Source organism: Nuphar pumila, chromosome 11 (genome assembly GCF_984573655.1).
Source record: "Nuphar pumila chromosome 11, dmNupPumi1.hap1.1, whole genome shotgun sequence".
Classification (NCBI taxonomy): Eukaryota; Viridiplantae; Streptophyta; class Magnoliopsida; order Nymphaeales; family Nymphaeaceae; genus Nuphar; species Nuphar pumila.
This window is the reverse complement of record NC_143259.1, coordinates 18574811-18582754: the sequence shown is the minus strand read 5'-3', so window position 1 is coordinate 18582754 and position 7944 is coordinate 18574811.

Here is a 7944-nt window from a genome sequence, read left to right as displayed (position 1 = left end):
CAGATATTGATTCCTACATTATGGCAATCGGAAAAGCATTGGGTCTTATACATGTTGGATGTACGAGAACAAAAAATATGGCTATACAACTATTTGGACTATGACATTGGTGTAGACCGTGACATTGTGCATTTGGTAAGTTTCTATCTTTAAGATTATTGTATCTTGTACCGTGGCTCAGAATTTACTTGCTTTTGCATAAACCACAGGTTGGATTTTTCAGAGACATGTTGGGTATCGGCATTGGGCCGTGGAGGCTTCACGTCGCAGAGGATACTCCTTTACAAAATAATGGCATCGATTGTGGCGACTTTATAATGAAGTATATTAAAGCAATATACTATGGACGAGCACCAAAATTCACCGATGTATGTTGTACACTTAAACATGTTTTATTAACCTATATTATTGATGACTACATTTTTATATTGGTCTCATTTTCGGGTTTTTTTTAAGGATGATATACCTAGATTTCGCAAAGAACTATGCGAAGAATTGAAAGATTTTCTAGTTGAGAAAGATACAAAAACCCAGATTGCAAGATTACCTAGAAAGCTACAAAGGATGCGAGGCCCCCAGAAGTAAGAGAAAGTCACTTTAAACGTGTACCTGATATCAAGGATAACGTGAAGAGGGTTACGTTCTACTGCTGAGAGAGAGAGAGAGAGCAATTTTTTGTTCAACTTTCAATTTTCAGATTTTTTGTGTACAGACATTTGTAACAAATTTTGTAAGACTGTGTACAAAATTTACATTGATCCATAAACCAAAATTATGAACCTATCACACGTGTGTTGAATAAGTAAATCACCACCTCATGCACCCAAATCGCAATAATGTAAATTCTGCAATAATTTAAGATATTATATCAATTTTTGTGAGATATTGTTTTGTTAATATCAATTTGTAAGAAATATTGTTTTATTAATATCGATGTGTTTTCTAATGTCGATTTATGAGATATTATTTTGGTTGTTAATATTGATTTGTAATATATTATGTTGAATTGTCGTATACCAATTTGTAATATATTATGTTGAATTGTCGTATATCGATTTATAAGATTATATGTGTTTTCTAGTGTCGATTTGTGAGATATGATTTTTTTGTTAACATCGATTTATGTATAAGTGTAGCACACAAATGCCACTAAACAAATCGTTGTAATGATAGGCATTCGAAAATAAAAATCAAACAAGCGTTTAGCATTATGTATAGTGAAAATGCCACTGATTTGCTTTTATGAGTTGTGTTCCTATCGCGATTTACATAATGATTGATAAAAGTCTGAAACGATTTGCACAAACATTGACCGTGCAATTTTATCGTGATTTATACTCATGCACAGTGTGATTTTTATTCAGATGTGGCCGACATAGATGTCATTGTGTAAATCGTTATACCATTGCGATTTACACAATGACGTATGTCTTTTAGATAATGGGCTTTGTCTAAGTGAATGACACGTACCATCGCGATTTATACAATGACGTATGAAGGCTACGTGCTATAGTGATTTGTTTTTACGGGCTATGTCTATATGAATGATATTTTCTAATCGCTTTTACGGGCGATTAGGGTTTAGGTTTAAGGGTTTTGGGTTTTACTTCATTGATACAAATTGCTAATCCCTTTTGTGATTTTCATCGCTAATTTCTTTACAATCCTTTGTACACCGCATACATCGCTAATCCCTTTTGTAATTTTCATTCACATAGGGTGAGCATCACAACAATTTCTTAACATTACACATATCTAATCGCTTATTGAATTTTCATTATGAAGGGTGAATATTACAGGCCTTTGTTCACTGCATACATCGCTAATCCCTTTTGTGATTTTCATTCATGTAGGGTGAGCATCACAACGATTTCTGAACAGTACACGTTTCTAATTGCTTATTGGATTTTCATTGATGAAGGGCGAACATTACAAGCCTTTGTACACCGCATATATCGCTAATCCCTTTTGTGATTTATAAGATATTATATGTTTTCGAGTATCGATTTGTAAGATATTATATGTTTTCTAGTGACGATTTTTATGATATTTGTAGTATAATTTCTATTATAGAATTAGAACAAAGAATTATAACATTACAAAACAGAATTATCGATTTACAACAAAGAATTATAGAATTACAATAAAGAATTATCGATTTACAACAAAGAATTATAGAACTACAACAAAGAATTATAGAATGATAAACATTACAACGATTTGTAAGATATGAAAGTTAAATGCTATAACTATTTTGAAGCTGAAGAATCCACACATGATTCTTGTGTTGCGTTGCTCGCTTTTGAATTAAACAGAGTCTGTCATGAAACAGAACAATATCAGACACTACATTAAGTTCAACAAGAAATGTTAACATCCTCCCAAAATTGTTACATACCAAAGACTTGTCATACTCATGCCATCGTTTCACTCAAACAGGTCGGGTGGATTGCAGGTTCCAACATTGCAATGCACATCTGTATGGTATTGCTGCATGTTGAAAATTACACAAGATATTGATAGGTTGCACGTAATACAATTTACATGGGAAGCAATATACTGTATTACATACCTGTTCATGCGAAGGGGTTGGTTGTTTCTTAGACATTTTCTTGCCAACCAATTCCAGTACACCCTTTGTCCTCCGACGACTTCGATCAGAGGCAGGTTTCCTTTTGATACCCTTCGCTAGGTGAATATTTCTATCATAATCTACAACGTTTACTCCTGACTTGTCGAAGATGATGTTTACGCTTCAGAGCAACTTCTCACAAAAGTCAGAGAAAGTGTAATTTTTACCTATGTTATTCGATCCCGTTTTCTTAGATTGGTCTTCACGAGCTTCAACAGACTCATGGTAAATTAACTGCACTTTTTTAAGTAATTTTCTTGACACGTTTCTCAAACATACATAGGCGTCGTCACTTTTCGATGCCAAATCTACAACATGCATAAGTGACCTACATAGTTGTTGGTAACGGGAGGCTATCTGGCACTTCTCATCAATACTAGATGGACTGACATTATTTATCTCTAGCAGTTCAAACTTTGCTTGTCTCATCCATCTTCGCATTATATATAACTTAGGTATTTCTTGTATATTCTCTTAATTAAGTGTCTTTAATGCATGACAATATAAAATACCTTTGAATTTAAACATTTTGTACATACATTCAACTGTTTTGTTGTCAACATTGTATGTAACATGTGCTTCTTGCCTTTTTGGATATTCTTCTCCATCCCATACAACATGGTATTTGTGCATATTCTTATATTGCATATGTCCTTGTATGTTGTAATTCATGACTTGTATGATCTTCTTCTTAGTCCATTCAAATACAGTTAGTGTATACAGATCTGCAGGTTGCATCAATATTTTTATGCTCAAAGTTACAGGGCGGGTGTTGAAGCATTTCACATCTTGTTCAAGCTCATTCTGTCTAAGACCGTCTACAAATAATTTATATTGTTCCATAAAATGAAACATTGTTAAACATGAATATAATATTTTTTTCAGTGTGGCATGCATAGATTCAACTCTTTGTGTACTTATCATACATGAACAAAAGTATTATCTTCCATATGCCAATGCTCACTTCTCTTTGTCTATATATAAATGTGCTAACCACACAGTCTTCAAGGTCGTACATCTGAATCATTTGCTCTCAATCAGACATAAAGGTGACCTCGTCTATGCTCTCAAGTACACACTATCAAACCCTGTCTTCTGATTAAAAAAGTGTCATATGTTCTTTGCTGCATTTTAAAAGATATGCCACAAACATAGGTGATGATGTGCATATGGTCATACATGAGACACTGCAGCTGCAATTGCATGATCACCATCTGTAAGTACAGCTCCAGGGTGCTTCCCATTCATTGTCTGTGTAAATACTCTGAACAACCACTCAAAGGTTTCCTTGGTCTGGTCATACAAAAAAACACTGCCTAATATGCAACTCCGTGAGTGATGGTTTACTCCGACAAACTACGCAAATGGCCACTATTCCGCATTAAGCTCCACTATCATATAAAAAACAAGTACATCATTGAAGCATTCATAATCCACTCTTGACTTTGAATCTACCCAAAACATATTCACAACATACCCATCTTCATCCAGTTGCATTGCACTAAAGAAACCAGGGTCAATGTTTGATTTTTTCTGTAGATAATCAACCAAAGAACATATCCCTTCATTCTTCATGTTTTCTGACCTCTTCCTTCTCAAGTGGTTTCTTAGATCCATAGGTGTGAATGGTATATTCTCACGACCACCATCTACGTGCATGCAAAAATTATATGTCTTACTTGGTGCAATGCCGGCGGTATCAGCTATTTCAGCAATTATAGCCTGCACTTCAATTACTTTATGATGTGACCTTAACATAGGAGTCATAAATGAAACAAGTAATTCATGGTTATAATAATTGATTAAAGTACGAACTACATATTTCCCATTCGAAAGTCTTCTTAACAGCATTCTTGCTGGACAACCGCATCTTGAATCTGACTTGCTCCTTGTTGGATTTTCACTTGACTTCTTATAACCTTGCTTGGAACAAACATATGTCTTTCTCACCATGACACTTTGTGCAATTTTTGCCCAAGAATACCTTCTAACACTGAAGCCAAGTTTTAAGGCATAATCATTATAAAATTTGTATGCAGCTTCCTCATTATTAAATTGCATTCCCTCTACGGGAACAGAGTCAAGTGTACTATCATGTAGACTTGAGATGCCTGCACCTTTGTCAAGTGCATTGTCATGATCGTTTACCTCATTATCGAATTGCATTTTGTCAAGAGTGAATCCAATGCCTACACTCTTTACATAATATCTTACAAATCAATATACAGCAATTCAGCATAATATATTACAAATCGATATTAACAAACAAAACAATATCTCACAAATCATCACTAGAAAACACATAATAGCTTACAAATCGATATGCAGTAATTCAACATAATATTACAAATTGATATCAACAAACAAAACAATATTTCATAAATCAACACTAGAAAATACATAATATCTTACAAATCGATATATGGCAATTCAACATAATATATTACAAACGAAACAATATCTCACAAATCAATATACATGTTACTACAACCGCAATTTATGTTACATTGCATATACTGAGTGAATGGACGATACCGAATGAGGTAGAGGCCCTTGCTCGCATCTGTAACCAAGCATTCTTATCAACAGGTCCCAACGTCTTACAAATGTCTTCAAGTTTCCAATCGTTGAAATGATAAAATCTACCTGGAATAACAAAACAATGCCTTAATGACACTCATGATGACATACGTTCTTCAACAATAGCACGATGACATGGAAAGGTACTCACGATGCTTTAATGGAACTTGTTGGAATGTGTGTGCTTCATTGCTTTTTTCCATACTGCCTAACGAAAATGAAGAAGAAGAGAAGACTGTAAAAAGAGATGGCAGACAAATCCCTCTTTGACGCCCACCAATGATCGAACCAATTGTTTAATTTATAGTTATCTCCACGAGGTAGGAACGAACCAGGAAAAGTTTTCTATCTAACACAAGGCAGGAACGAGAAGGCAACCATGTGTTGTAGCACAAGCTAAAAACAAAGGCAAAATGTGCAAATCTATATACGGGGAGCGGGAGGACATTTTCGTCTAATGCATATCTATCTTACGGGAAGACATTTTTGTCAAAAGCATATCTACCTTTTTTATATGCTATTTTATTATAAAGTCATCGTGAGCAACATTGGCATATGAATTATCGTGGGTCCCAAGATATTCCTCCGTACACACAGGAACACACAAATTTATGTTCCGGAGAGAACACACACCACCCTCTCTAATCACCAGTAACTATATACGAGGGACTCTGTTGGGCTGAGTGCAGCTGGGTTGGCCTAAGCACTGCTTGGCTAAGCTGACCTGCTCAACACGGCAAAGAGGGAGAGGTGGTGCCAAAAAAATGCAGAGTTGCAGAGGAATGGTGGGTGTGGTTGGCTACTGCCCATGGTAGTGGGTAGTTATTGCCATTCTGCAAGAAACCGAGAAGAAGATGGTGTGGGCGGCACCGGGTGACTGCTGCAAAAACAGAAGAGGAAGGTGATTGGTAATGGTGGTGGTGGCCTTCACCACCACCTAGCTAGGCTGCAGAGGAACAAAGGAGGAGAGGGAGCTTCGGGCGACGTAGGGCGTCTGTAGGGATGGCAATGGACCAGGGGAAAGCGGAGCCCCGCCCTGCCTCGCCCTGTTTGGACCAGGGATGGAGGCAAGGACGAAGGTTAAAATCCATCCCCGTCCGGGGGTGGAGGCGGGGATGGACGTGCACTTTTCCCCACCCCGCCCCGTCCCCGCCATGATCCCCGCCTCATCCCCGCCCCGACCACTTTTCCCCGCAATATCCCCGCCTCATCCCCGTTTGAACCGGGGATGGAGGACATGAAACGGGGATGAAGGCGGGGGTGGAGGATAAAATCCATCCCCGCCAGGGAGGCGGGGCGGGGGTGGAGGATAAAATCTTGAGGCGGGGCGGGGGTGGAGACCTTGTCCCCCGCCCCGCCCCGCCCCGCCCCACTGCCATCCCTAGGCGTCTGCAACCAAGACAAAAGAAGAAGAAGATGTGTTGGGTGTGACGTTGGGCACATGCAGCCAAGACAAAAGAAGAAGAAGAAGAAGAGGCATCGAGTGTGATAGTGGGCACTTGCAACCAAGACAAAAGAAAAAAAGAAGAGGCATCGGGTGCGATGCTAGGCATTTGTAGGCAAGACAAGAAGAAGAAGAAGAGGTGTTGGGTGCAATGATGGGCACCTGCAGAAAAAGAAAATAGGAGGGAAGAGGAGGCTGAGGGCATAGGCTAAGGCTTCTGGTGTCATCCAAGGGTGGTGCACTGGTGGTCCGGCCAAGGCACCAGTTCTCTGGTGTTCTGGCTGGCATCTATAGAAAAAACAGAAGAGGGAGAAACTGTGGTGGTGCAGCTGCTGTGTTGCGGGAAAAGTAAAAGAGATGGCGGTGGTGGATCAACCACGACCTGAAAATAAGAGAGCAAAAGTTGGGTGGTCAACTCACCTCACACAGCAGAGAGAAAGAGAGACGGGTTGAGAGAGAATGAGTTGTGTGATGAGGGGGTTGAAAGAGTGGGTATTTATAAAAGGGGAGTGTGGGGGTTGAAGTGTCATGTGACATGAGAGTGAGTTGGATTGGGATTGGTGAGGGGTTTTCGGAATTGAATTGGGATGTGATGGGTAAGACGTTTTGGGGAATTGGATTGGGATGTGATGGGTGAAAGGTTTTTGGGAATTGAGTTCTTTGATCCTATCTATTTGGATTTCCTAACTAGATCCAAACCTGTGTAGTATTTTTAAACTTTATAAAAATTCAAATTATAGTTTATTAAATAATAATAATAATAATCTCCAGAAAACAAACAACTTAATTTGCTAAATAATCATAAAAAGATAGTAAATAGCTAAATATTTGAAATTCACCAGAGTAGATCAATTTTGAATAGGTAAATTCTACAATAAAATATTATTTGAAATTTTTTTAATATTGCATACGATGAGGCGCAAGGTTAGAAACGACTTTGAATGGAAAGTCGGTTTCATCCAATTAGATATTTTTGCATATGATGGTTTTCTTGGTTGTCGAATCTAGGCAATAATATCCCTTATGTTTGCTGCTATATTCTAGAAAAAACATACATTTTACTTCTAAACTGGAGTTTGTGATTATTAAACGGCCATAGACAGGGATAACATGCACACCCAAAGACTTTAAGCAATTTGTAATTAGGACTTCTGTGAAACCGGATTTGAAAAGAGGATTTCTTATGAGTCACGTCAGAGGAAAGTCTATTAATCAAATACACAACAGCCAAAACCACATAGTCCTAATATTTTTGCTGTTGATGCTTACGACACAACTATTTTGTTTA